General features: G+C 45.6%; 1 protein-coding gene across 2 annotated transcripts in view; it reads left to right on the forward strand.

Annotated features, from left to right (window-relative positions):
- The first annotated feature begins 11,278 nt into the window (after positions 1-11,278).
- CTTNBP2NL (CTTNBP2 N-terminal like) overlaps positions 11,279-13,595 on the forward strand; it is a 66,054-nt gene continuing 63,737 nt past the window's right edge. Inside the window, exon 1 of one of the 2 annotated variants that reach the window (XM_068540497.1) lies at positions 11,279-11,368. The gene's annotated coding sequence lies outside the window, so the exon portion shown is untranslated. The remainder of the gene's footprint in view (positions 11,369-13,595) is intronic. The other variant, XM_068540496.1, reaches the window with a different exon arrangement.

A 13,595-nucleotide genomic window follows, 5' to 3' on the forward strand; every position in this document is an offset into this window, starting at 1 on the left:
AAAAGTTGGAGCTGAAAACTCAAGTAAGCAGAGGCCGGACCAAGAAGGGATGTCGCTGATATCCTCACGTTACACTTTATCCTGAAGTTAATGGGAAACGCATGACTCTCTAGGAACTTAAGCAGAGAAGTGACCTGATCGAATTTTCACTTTAGAAAAATCACTGTGGTCTCTGTGTAGAAACGAATTGAAGAGGGAAGAGCTGGAGTAGACACAGGACACCCAGACAGAAGGCCGTTGTCAGGATCCATAGGAGAGGGGAAAGTGGCTTGCACTAAGGTAGTGATAGGAAATGTGGAGAGATGGGGTGGATTAGGAAGGTAGAACAGGCAGGACTTGGTGATTGGCACGATGTGGTGAGTGGGAGGAAAGGAGAGTCATGGATGCCATGCAGCTGTCCTATCTTATCGGAGTCTGGAGCTCGAGTCATAGATTTATTTGAGAGTCATCCGAGCAGAGGTGGTAACTGAGCCGTTGGATTAGGTGGCTCACCCAGGGGAGAGTGTAAAGTGGGAAGAGAAAGAAATGGCCATAAGAAGAATGGGAAGGAGAGGCAGGAGACCGACTAAGAGAGGATGATATCATCATGGCCACCAAGAGAAGAAGGAAAAGGAGAGCAGTGTCTAAGGCTGCAGGGAGCACAAGTTAGAGCCCAGACACATCCGCATGGTTTATCAACAAGATGGTCATTGGAAACCTTAGGGGAGCAGTTGCACAGTGCAAGCGGGAGTGAGGCTACGAAGGGATGAGGACAGGATGGAAGGTGACGATGAGTCTCAGAAAGCTTGGCCTTAAGGGAAGGGAGAGAGTGCGGGAGGTGGAAGTGGGTTCAGGTCCTGGAACAGACACCCAGCTCCCTGTTTTCTTACTGTGTCCTCTCCCTCCCTAATCCTGCCCACCAGTTCTGCTGATAAATACTGTAGGAGAACAGATGGCCGTAATAGAAATAGTTAAGAAATCTCACTAAGTTCATATTGCCATTTCCATGTTTTATAGTACTAGTCACCTAGAGAAGCCCCTCATGGGCTTTATTCCTGATGGCATCTTTTGCTAGGCTGGCAGCCATCAGGGCAGAACTAGCATTCATCTCCATTAGCATCCATCCAGGAGACCATCTGTCTCAAGGGGATTATCTGTATTCCTGAGGACCACCCAAATGGGTCAGTGGATCCCTTTTGGACATTCCCTCAATTCCAAGATCATTTATTTGAGTAGCTACCAGAGCCCAGGCATTGTTCCAGGAACTGAGGATTAAAAAGTGAGTAGTAAACCATGGTCCTAGAGGATCATCCTAAGGGGATTTTTCAGGAGGGGCACCTGAAATCTCTGAGCTTTCCAGGCACCTCCAAGGGTATGCCCCTAGGTTTCCCCTAGAAGGGTTTGCAGTAGGTTGAAATAGGTCATAAAATGTTATATGTCCCACCACAGAACTCAGGATTATCACCACAGTTGGACACTAGGAAAAATTATTTATAGAGCACTTTTATAAATACTGCACTTTCATTCATTCATTCATTCATGCAATCAATCAATAAACATTCATAGAACAACTACTGTGTACCAGGTACTGTGTTAAGATACTGGAGATAAGAATCATGAGCGAAATAGACATGATCTCTGTCCTCGTGGAGCATACAAAAGAGTTATGAAGAGCCACATTAATCAAAATAACTGTACAAATGTATAATTACAAATCATGACACATGCTACAAAAGCAAAATATTGGAACCTACTCACTCTGTTGGGCTAAGGAAACTTTCCTGAGAAGGTAACATTGAGATGATGTCTGAAGGATGCATGGGCTTTAGGTAGAGGGTAGGAAGAACAGCCCAAGAACACAGAACAACATCAGCAAAGACTCTGAGGAACAGAAAAGCAGCCATCATTGGAGAAAAAAATTATTCTGACACTTGTTAAAATGGTAAGGAAGACTTCCCTCAGGACTACTGGAAAAGTGTCAAGACTATGGCAGTAGGGGAGAGAGATCAGGTTCAACTCCAAATGCAAACGGACGAATGGGGATTTATAGCCCAAAAGCAGAGCGAGGAACTCAGTGGATGGAAAATCACTAAGAGGAGTTATCAAGGGCAGGGAGATTCCTGTTAAACCGACTTAGCAGGATTCTTGCTGAAGGCAGGCCAAGGACTTAGACATCAAAGGTGAGGGATGAAGCACTTCATCAGATATGATGGGTGTGAACTGACTTAGCAGGATTCTTGCTAAAACTGGGCTATGCAGGCCCAGAAAGGCCAGGGAGTGAGGGTGAGGGACCAATGTCAAGACCTAAACTAACCAAACCTAACTTGGTCAAGGAGAGAGTCTTTATCCCCAGTTGTCTAGGGCAGAGAGAGCAACGGGAAGAGGGGTAGTAGATGATTCTGGAGAGAGAAGCAGGAGCCAAATAATGAGGGCTTTGTGAATAGGGTTATCCTAAGACCCCTGAAAAGTTTTAATTGGAAGGAAGGGTTGTGACATGATTGGATTGTGTTTTCTTAAGATCTACTCAGCCTGCTGTGTGGAGGATGGAATGGAGGGGGCAAGAAGAAGGCTAGAAGACCACTTAGAAGGCTGCCGCTGCCCTGGAGAAACAAGGTAATGGGCAGACCAAGGAGGCGATGGAGGTAGGAACAGAAGTTACGGAGTTGATGTATTCAGGAGGTGAAATTGACAGGTCTGGGTGATAGAGTGGTGGCAAGGAGAAAAAGCATCAATAAGTCTCCCATTATCTCGCTTCCTCTTTACTACAACCCTGTGAAACACGTTATTATTTTCTCAATTTATGATAAGGGATTTGGAACTCAAAGTAGTTAATGACATGCCCGGGTCACACAGCTAGTAGGTCTGGCTCTCAAGTTACTCCCTTTCTATGATGCTACACAGGAGTCAAGAAGCTGTTCCTTGTGGAAGATTCCACTCCCTTTTGTGCCTCTGAAAGCTACACCTAGTCAATACCTCGAGCATTTGTCCTCCACCCTCAACCTTCCCTGTTTGCCTATGCAATAGCAAAATAAATTAAATATTATCACAGAAGCTGCTGCAGTTTGAGTCAGTTGACCTCCAAGGACAGTACAAATAGATTCCTCTGTTGGAGAAAGTATCTTCATGGGCTTATCTGGCTATGAAGAGTGAGGGTCCCCGGAGAGAATTGAGATGAGAAAAGTTTGGCAATAAGGAATTAAATCGCTCGGCATGACAAAGAGGAATTTTGCAGCAGGTACCATGGCCATCATTGTAACCTTAGCACCTGGCACACAAGAGCCAGTGTATATTTTTGTTGAAACTCTGGAGGTAGGGCCCAGCAATCTGTGATTTATCAAGACCTGGTGATTCTGACACACCCTCAAATCTGAGAACCTCAGATCTTTAAAAACCTTTTTAACACTGCCCATACCATACCAGGCCCACAAATCCTCAGTGAACAGCTGTTATACACAACAGTCTTTTGTTAGTAATGCTTTGTGCCCAAGCATTAGAAAGGACAAAGACCAGCCATTCCAGAGTTTCTGACAATGACCAGCAGCAAGGCAAGTCCAGGCCAAGGCAGAATTGGGGCCAGGTTACAGAAGCAGCTGCAGCTCAAGCGGTCCCAAGAGCAAATGTGAGACAAACCCTCAAATATGTAGTAAACATTCACTATTTGCTTCCCAAATATCCATCCCCATTTTTTTTCGGTAATAAATGAATGAATTAATGAATGAATGAATGAATGAATTTTCATCTGTGGTTATAGCTTTTCCCCACACTTAATGCATAGCTCTAGATAGAGCACACGACCTAGATCTAGCCAATCAAAGCAGCACATGCCCTGGCCACAATGATTGAGTTCGGGGTTGAACACGCAATCTAAGCAGAGCCAAGAAGACAGAGTGGATTTTTCTCAGACGTCTGGGAAAAAGGGAGGTGCTCCTTCCTATTGAATTTGAATATGACTGGATATGAAGCCGGAACGCCTATGTTTTTTGCCAATTGAGGAAGAAAGCATGTCTGAAAGCAGGACCAACTCTACAAAAGTAGAGTTGAAAAATACAGAGAGAGCAACCTGGTGCTGGTAACATTTTTGAGAAGCCAGATCAAGCCTCATCTGAAGGCAGTCTACTCCTGGACTTTTCTATTGCATGAGCCAATAAAAACTAGCTTTGGCTAGTTTGGATGGAGTTTTCTGTCCTTTACATCTGGAGGAGTCCTGATTGTGATGTAATAACAGTGGGTTGAGTTACTTTATTTGGAAACTGTGGCTACAGAAAGCAGGAGAACTTGAGTCAACCAGTTACACAAATCTACCTCCCCTCAAGACTATGAGTACCCTGAGGTCTGGAACTGTGTGTTATTTCTTGTGGTAATGATAATAGACACTCAATGATTGTTTTAGGAATAAAGGGGGGACAAGAGGAAGGCAGGGTGGCAGAAAGAAAAGGGGATGAGAAATGTATAGATTTCTCCCAGTGGTGCAGGAACCCTCCTGGTCACTTTGTTCAGGGTAGACTAGACCCTGCAGGGGCCCAGCAGAAGCCATGAAGCAGGAAATGAGGGCATAGAAGCTTCTAGCATCAGGCTCCTCCAAAGGGCCGCTTACCAGGAAATTGCCTAGAAATGATGGCGCAGCCGTAACTGGGTCATTACTTTCCCTACAAATATTTCTCCCTTTTGTGAGCAACAAGGACCCATTCAGCCCACTATGTGGTGCCTCAGCTGAAATAACAGACCAAAGGGAATGTGTAATTGCCTTTCATCAGATTGAAACCATAGGGCAGCCTGGCCAAGCCGAAGCTCTGTCTCTGGCCGTAGCGCAGAAATTATTTACTGCTTGATGTCAGGCCATGTATGAGGAAGAAGAGGGAACAGAAGGGGAAAGGAAAGAAGACCAGCCTTCCGGCTAGCTTCAGCCCTTCGGGCAAGGCTACTCAGCCCAGAGCTTTGTCTGAAGAGAGAGACAGAAGGGGGTCTGGCTCCAAACTTTTAGGGAAGAAGGCACCTGGGGCAGAGGAGGAACAGGAAGAGAGACAGAAAAGGGAGGGGTTGGAAGAGAGGGAAAAAGTTAACCTTTAATGAAATAAGTCAATTTACAAATAAAAAACAGTAGCCAACTGATAGCTTCCCCGCCCCCATCGGCCTGCACGAACCCTTGGAAATAACAAACATAACATCAGTCAGTTCATCAAGTCATCATCTGGTGTGTGTTTTTCAATTATAATTTAATAATGTCAAAGATTAGAATGAAAATGAAAACTTCAGACTCATCCAAAGGGACATAGAGTATTCTTCCAGGGACCTATGACTAATCTGTATCTTGGGCAGAGGAGAGGAGTTTAAAATGACGCAAATCCTTGGGAACTTTGCTGGGTGATTTAGGAACTCCATGATTTTTCTCATCTACTTCCAGGACTTTTCTACCTGGGCTAGACTGTACCCCACTTACCTTTCCTTTTTGCCCCTCAGTGAGCTTTGTGTACCCCATCCTGGCCCACCAACTTCAGGGGAGCATGTGTATTCCACACAGGATGAGGGAGACAGGACTCAGGGTCCTCTGGGTGCTCTCCCCAAGGACCCTAACAGCAATATTATTGTGCAGTTCCCAGGGTGCTGCCCTGTTATGCATTTCCCCAAGCAAACTGTCCCAGGATCCCATGGCCTTCAGCCTTGGCTTTTTCATTGCCATCGTATCTCGGGAACCTATCTTTGGATCTGAAGATCCAAAACACCACATGGCCTTAGTTTCCTGGTCCTGGGGAAGGGTTGCCAGGCAATGCCAGTAATGACAAGAACAGTGAATCACACAATCCTAGGCTCAATCCACCTCTACCACCCACAGCTCCATGAGGCAGTGGTGGAATGGAAACAGTCTATTTATCTCTTGTAAAAATAAAATACAGTGTGTGTGTGTGAAAAAAAAAAAAAAAAGCAGCTAAACCCCATTATAAAAATAAATTACGGGCTTCCCTGGTGGCGCAGTGGTTGAGAATCTGCCTGCCAATGCAGGGGACACGGGTTCGAGCCCTGGTCTGGGAAGATCCCACATGCCGCGGAGCAACTGGGCCTGTGAGCCACAATTACTGAGCCTGTGCGTCTGGAGCCTGTGCTCCACAACAAGAGAGGCCGCGATAGTGAGAGGCCTGCGCACCGCGATGAAGAGTAGCCCCCGCTTGCCACAACTGGAGAAAGCCCTCGCACAGAAACGAAGACCCAACACAGCTATAAATTAAATAAATAAATAAATAAATAAATAAATAAATAAATTACTTTTAAAAACCCATAAAAAAAAAAAGGAATTATCTCTTAGGATGATCGCAAGAATCAATTATATAATTATATATATAATATATATATATAATTATATATAATTATAATTATATAAAGGAATGTAGAGATTATATATGTAAGGATTACAAGGGCAATACATGTAATATCTGTAAAGCACCTGGCACAGTGCCTGATACATAGTAGACACGCAATGTTAGATTTCTTTCCCTTTCCTTCCCAACCTCCCTCTGTGAAATCCAGGATAAGAGTTTCCTGGCTCCCTCATGGTCAAGCTGGCCCCAACACTTAGCTAACAACCAGAAGAAACTGTCCCTGAAGGTGGTTTTTCCGAACTTCTGGTCCTTGGAGCCCCCTACCTGCTGCGCTCTCAGCCCACACCCTTAAAAGGAAAAACTGTCTGGGGAGAGGTCGCCGCGGAACGCGCGGGGACGGCCAAGAGGGAAGCTGACAGCTGCAGGACTCGTCGCTCAGCACTAGGGGGGGGCAATACGATCGAGAACACAATGAGGGCCACGCCCAGAAATCTCAACTTCCCCTGTGCCCCAGTCGCCCAGGTCGGGCTGATCCAAGCTAGACGAGAACCTTAAGTGCTACTCAGAAAGGCCTTTGTGGGAGCAAATAATGAGAGAAAATGTAGGGAGCCACGGAGAGCACACTGTCCTTCCCACTTCAGCCAGGTCCCGGCCTCGAGAGCTCTCTGCCGCTGCTAGACTGCAACCTCAGGATCCCCTCCTGGAGGAGCCAGGTGGGGGCTTGAGGAACAAGAGGTAAGGGAGCCAGGCCAGGTCACTTTTCCCAGTCACTCCAACTTTTACATCTAGCTCACCCAGCATCTTAGTAAGTGTGGGTCACAGCTAGAAGGAGTCCTATAGAGCCCCAGATGCTCAACCCTCAGATGTTCAGCTGGAAGGCAAGGACCCAGAGAGGAGAAAGTTTGAGCAAGATCTCCCAGGTAGTTTATCATCACCCCTCATAGGGTTTATCAAATACTTTCATGTCCATTATCTCGCTTGGCTATTCACAACCACCTGGCGGAACTATTATTCCATTTTACAAATGAGGAAACTGAGGTTCAGGTAAGTGCCCATAGCTCTCCTCTTCCCTACTAAGTTTTCATTGCCACCCACTGTTCCCTTCTCTCTTGCTTTCCCCAGGAAGATTGCTACCCAGCTCCAGGTATTATATAAATCAAAATTTTAAAGATTTGTTGCGTTCCCCATCTTCCTAACCCATCTAGTATGACGGAGAGATTACAGAGCATAGTAATTGTGAGGGTGGACTTCGGAGTCAGACCTGAGTGAATAGATTCCATCTTCATCACTTATGAATTCCATGACTATGGACTTCTTTGTACCTCAATTTCCTCATCTGCAAAATGGGAATATTCACATCTATCTCCTGGAATTCTTTTAAGGGTTAAATCAGATGTACTGTGAAGCAATTTCATAGTGCCTGGCATATAGTAAAGGCTTGAGAAATGCTTCTAGCATATATAATTATCATACAATTATAGAACTGAAATGATCTTTAGGAATTAGTTCACTACTTTCATGCCATTACCAATGAAGCTAAATGGAGTTAAGTGGGGGTGTTACTGTGCAAAGTAGTTTTGCATACTGGTTTGAATGGTTCCCATCCCCACCCCCCAAAATCCGTGTCCATCTAGAACCTCAGAATGTGAACTTTTTTGGAAATGGGATCTTTGCAGATGTAATGAGTTAAGATGAGGTCATACTAGATTAAGATGAGTTCTAAATCCAGAATGACTGCTGTCCTTATAAGAAGAGGAGAGGGGCTTCCCTGGTGGGGCAGTGGTTGAGAATCTGCCTGCCAATGCAGGGGACACGGGTTCGAACCCTGGTCTGGGAAGATCCCACATGCCGCGGAGCAACTGGGCCCGTGAGCCACAATTACTGAGCCTCCGCGTCTGGAGCCTGTGCTCCACAACAAGAGAGACCGCGATAGTGAGAGGCCCGCGCACCGCGATGAAGAGTGGCCCCCGCTTGCCGCAACTGGAGAAAGCCCTCGCACAGAAACGAAGACCCAACACAGCCATAAATAAATAAATAAATAATAATTAAAAAAAAAAAAAAAAGAAGAGGAGAGGACATATAGAGACATCAAGTCACAGAGGGAAGAAAGCCATGTGAAGACAGAGGCAGAGACTAGGGCAATTCAGCTACAAGCCAAGGAATGCCAAGGTTTGCCAGGAACCCCCATAAACTAGGAGAGCAGTTTAAGTCCCATAAACCCACCCCTACCAACACCCCTCACCCAGGAACTGACCTTGTCAACACCCTGATTTCAGACTCCTAGCCTCCTGACTGAGAGAGAATACATTTCTGTTGTTTTAAGCCACCCAGTTTGTGGTAATTTGTTACAGCAGCCTTAGGAAAGAAACTACAGTTTGTGACAGAGGGAGAACTCCAGCAGAACTCGCAGTTTTTTGTTTTGTTTTTTTCACTTCCAGCCTAGCCCTTTTTTACTCCATCATTGCCTCCCCAAACCAGCAATAAACATTTATGGTACACCTACCTAGGAAGTTTACTTATTTGGAGAAAAATTAACACACACTATAATCTTTAGCACTTCTTACTAAATTGTTACCTGACACACAGTAGGCATTTAATAAATACTTCCTGGCAAGTTGATAAAATAATAGATATAAAAATGGTATGTTGTGTTATATAAATTTAAGAAATTAGTACGAACCCACTTTCTACCTCTGTGTATGTACATCAGTGTGCCAGACTCTAAATTTATTTACACATTTTATATATTTGAAGAATCACAAAACTTCAGGTTCACAAGCCCTGCCCATGCACTAGCTCCTGGGGCGATGAATTAAAAAGAGAGTAATCTGAATACCCTCAGGACTCAATCCTACACAGTGGGGACGATCTCATTCTTGCTGGGTCCTCCCACACTCACTGAGGAATGGACAAGTGGGAGCTCAGGGAATCAGGGGAGCTGCCGGTTGCTGTAAAGGAAGAAAGCACCAGGTCAGCCTGGGAGTAGAATGGGTGGTGGTGGGTTAACAAAGGAAGGAGGGGAGGAGGGATGAGCTGATTCACTGGGGCAACTCTTAGAGTGACTCAGAAGCCAGCAGAAAATAGCCTGTTCTCCCACATCTGCCTCATTGTCGGGCAATGAGGCACTTCCTCATTGCACACCCGTAAGGCAGGGCAAAAGGGAGGAGGAGGAAACGGAATTTTTCAAATTCATGGGCCTAGTCCAGCACTTAAACTCTGTGTTTTTAACCATTTCAGACATTTTGTTTCAAGTGACGTCAGTATTTGTTGAGCACCTACTATGTGCCTGGCCCTTCATCTCGCCTTTCAGATCGTCAGTCTCCTGAACACAGGGAATGATGTCTTTCTGAAGTTCAGTATTACCTATTTGTTACTTCAGAAGCACTTGGGCTGCCGTTGAGCACCTCAGTACAGTCTTCTTGTCCTTCATATATAGAGATGACCTTCTCCAGCCAGCAGTCAATAGGGGGAGGCATGGAGCTTGTTTCTGTCTCTAATGCTGGATTTACAGTCATCCAGGCCCACTCTGGACCAGCCCTCCTGTGAGAGCCAAGTGTATGGTGAGCAGAATATAGCACAGGTTTGAAATCACACATCTTGTTGGAAGTTCTTTATTTACCATTTACTAGCTCTATGGCTTTACTTGATTTCTCTGAATCTCTATCTTCTCATCTGTAAAATGGGCACCAATGATGTCTATCTTACAGGTTAGGAAAGATTTTTCATTTGGTAGTGAAGATTAAATATCATTATATGAAAGCACCTGGCACAGTGATGACATTAATACTGGTTTACTACTTCAGACGTATCAATGATTGCAGACTGACCAAATCCCTCCACCAGACTGTAAACTGCATGAGGACAGGGCTGCATCTGTCCTGAGATAGTCTGCCTAGGTGAGTACTAGGTCCCTAGTACTGTCTTGCTTAATAATAATTGTTAATATTAGAAATAATATGTTAAAATTAATTTACATTATTTATGCATTATAAATATTTAATTGTAAGTATTTATTATATTATATTAAAAACAATGTGGTTATTATTCTCTTAACCAGTTGAATCAATCTGTGAACTGGAAAAGGATCCAGAAACCCTGACCTCAGGAAGGGGTGCATCCTCTCCCTTTTCTAGGTTATTTGGTGCTGGTAAGGCTTGCTGCGACCACCAGCAAGATCTGCATTCCTGTGTTCACGAGGGACAGGCATTCCTTGCATCCTCTACTGTCCTGTGTCCCAGCGTCACTGCAAACGTGGTAGCCCACAGTATAATGGGGCCAAGGACACAAAAAAGTCCCCTCATTTGGAAAACATAGCGTAGAAAACCATGACACAAATTTTATTCATTCGACTTCTACCTGGAAGGCAGGTCTGGCTGGGTTTGGGCTACCCGGTGTCCCCGCTCCAGGGGCTCCAGAGGTACTATTCTCTTCCAAATGTAATGTGAAAAGAGAAGGCGGGGGTGGTCCTCCGGGTTTTTTATCTTTGCGCCCTTGTTTCTAGCACAGGCTTCGTAAAAGAAAAAAAGAGAGAGCAGGCAAGCCACGTTACCAGGTTTTCAACAACCAGTTTTCTAAAGCAGACCCAAAGCGCACTTCATTTATTAACATTTTGGATGAAATGAAACGTTAATATGCCCGATCAATCAGGGCACCCGAAACCCGCCGTTCCTAAGCTGCCCGTACCATGAGGGTAAACACGAAGCACTCGCCACCGTCCGGTCCAGAAATCGCTTAGAAGGTGGAAAGTTGCAGAAGCCGAGCCGTGAGGGTCGTAAGCCCACCCCCGAGCCCGGGCCGGAGGACTACGCTTCCTCCCGGAAGTGACGCGAGCTCAATCCCAGCTAGGCTCTCCCCAAACAAAAGGGATCTCGGGGCCCCGGGAGGAGCCTAAAAGACATTGGAGAAGCCCCTCCTCCAGCCGGAGCGGATTGGTGTCGGGGCTGGAGAGGCGAGAAGGAGATTGGCCCTGCCGAATGCCAGGGCCCTCGCCAGGCGGTCGAGGGGCGGGGCCTCGGAGGGCTGTGGATGGAGCGGCTGGCGGAGGCGGCAGGGAGCGGAGCCCCGAGCGCTGGGAAAAGGTAGGAGCCGCTGGCGCCCGGGCTTGGCGGCGGCTGGGAGGCCGGGTCCTCGAGAGAAAAGCAGGGGTAGGACCACCGGTGTCCTCCCGCTGCCGTCCCAACTGCCACTCGCGCCCATCCCCTGAGGGGGCGGAGCCGTCTCGTCTACCTCCCGGTATTCCCTGAGGAGGCGGCTCCTCAACCTTCGAGGGTGCTCGCAGCCACTTATTGTCCCTCGTCAACCCCAGCTCCCCAGAAGGGGCTGCCCTCCTGACACCCTCCGTTTAAAGGGCCCCCTCGCCCAGCCCCTCAACCTTGGGAGAAGGCGTGCGGGTTCCCATTCCGTAGACTGCCGTCCCCACCCCCGTTTGTCTGGCCGCCCCCGGGAGGCCAGACATCCCTTCCTACACCTGTCCTGCTCGCTAGGGTGGGACCAGAGCTAGTTCCATCCGTAAGATAAAAATTAGTGTTTTCCAAAAAAAAAAAAAAAAAAAAAGAGCGATGGGGCGATGCAAAAATCAGAGACCCGACCTAGACTGCCAGCTCCACGGACGAAACGGCCTTCCCCCGCTTGGGTTCTTCCCATCCCCCATTCTCTGATCTTCAGCCTTCCGCCTTAAGCCCCTAGGATCCTCTGTTCGCCTGTGGGACATCGAGGGCTCACCTGCCTCGGGACCTTTTTAGTCTCTGGAGGAGGGAGAAATAGTAACCTTCCCCGCCTCCCTTTGTACCTTTATTCCTTGAGAGAGAACCCAACCTCTAAGGGTTTTTTTAGGTTTGAGTTGCATTTCGTTTTTGCTTTCTCACCCTATTTCTTCCCTGAAAACTTGATGAAAAACCACCCTTTGGTATTTCATAGTGAGGTGGGCGTGTTGGATATCTACAGAGTTGGTCTTGTGTGGGTAGGAATGCAGTGTATATTGTTGGACTGTCAGTGAATAACAGAATGCTTTCAAGTGAAACAGTACAGATAAGTAAATAAAGAGCTTTAGATTAGGAATGAGTATCTCCTAGTCTAGGGTGGGCTGGTCTGTTGCCCAGGGAGACTGCAGTTAACCTGGAAGGTATAGTTCTGTTGAAACAAAAGGCAGGAAGTGTTTGAAGAAAATTCAGGTTCAGCGGTCTAGGTTCATGATTAATCTGGTCCGGTGGCCATTGGTTACTCTCTAGCCCCTATTTTATGGTGGGTTTTTCCCTCCAGGTGAAACTGATATATATATATACATATATACATATGTATATATATGTGTATATGTATATATATATATATATATGATGTTGTTGATTGGTTTTACAAGACCACTATCATCTACCAAAATTCAGGGGATGAAAATTAAAAGCACATTTTAAATCTCAGCGATAAGGATAAATAAAAGCAAGGTAAACTCCAGCTATTCACACACATGTGGCTACTACCAAAGAGTGTCCCTATAGTGTGCTCATAAAGGCCTTCATTTCAGCAGGTGCAAAATATTGATGATTTTGGCCTAATGTTAATGCCATTGAATCCCTAGTAATCATCTATTGCTAGCACTTTCATATATTAAAATTTGCCATATTTTTTTAGCATTGTTTCTTTTGCTTTCGGTCTGAAGTCTGTCTTACTACTGTTATTTATAGCCAAAGATAATAACAATGGGATGCAAGGAGTTGGAATCATGGGGGCAATTATAACAGCTGTCTTTTACCTTCCTGATTAGAGTCTCTGAAGGTAGACTTTCTGAAGGTAATTAATTTTGAAGAGTTAGGTTCGAAGTTTTCAGAGCCAGTCTCAGTGCTCACAGATCTGCCCAGTGATTGTTTCCAGATCTCCGATAAAAAGGCACAAAGAAGAAACTGTGGAGGGTCTCTCCAGCAAACACAAAGTGTACTGCGATAGGTGGGTAAGGGCCCCTAGCAATAGCAGCAGAAAAGAACTAAAAGCAGAACAGGAATTCCCAAAAAGATATATCTTATTACATGAGCAGAGAACAGAAAATAAACTGAGGTAAGAGACTAAGGAAAACAAAGTTGCGGTGATTGCCAGGGCCTTAATGAGCAGAGAGGAAAAAGCAAATAATGCTCTTTGATTACTTGGCACAGTAAGCAGGATCTGTTTGATACACATTTGGGTCTTGGAAATCTTTCTTTTAACTTTTTCAACACTTGTTTGGTTATATCAGATGAAGAAAAACATTGTATGCAGAGATTTTTTAAGGTATATTTGTAATCTGCCTCATTAAATTATAAATTCTTTGAGAGAGGTATT

This window comes from Eschrichtius robustus, chromosome 3 (assembly GCF_028021215.1).
Source record: "Eschrichtius robustus isolate mEscRob2 chromosome 3, mEscRob2.pri, whole genome shotgun sequence".
NCBI classification, from domain to species: Eukaryota; Metazoa; Chordata; class Mammalia; order Artiodactyla; family Eschrichtiidae; genus Eschrichtius; species Eschrichtius robustus.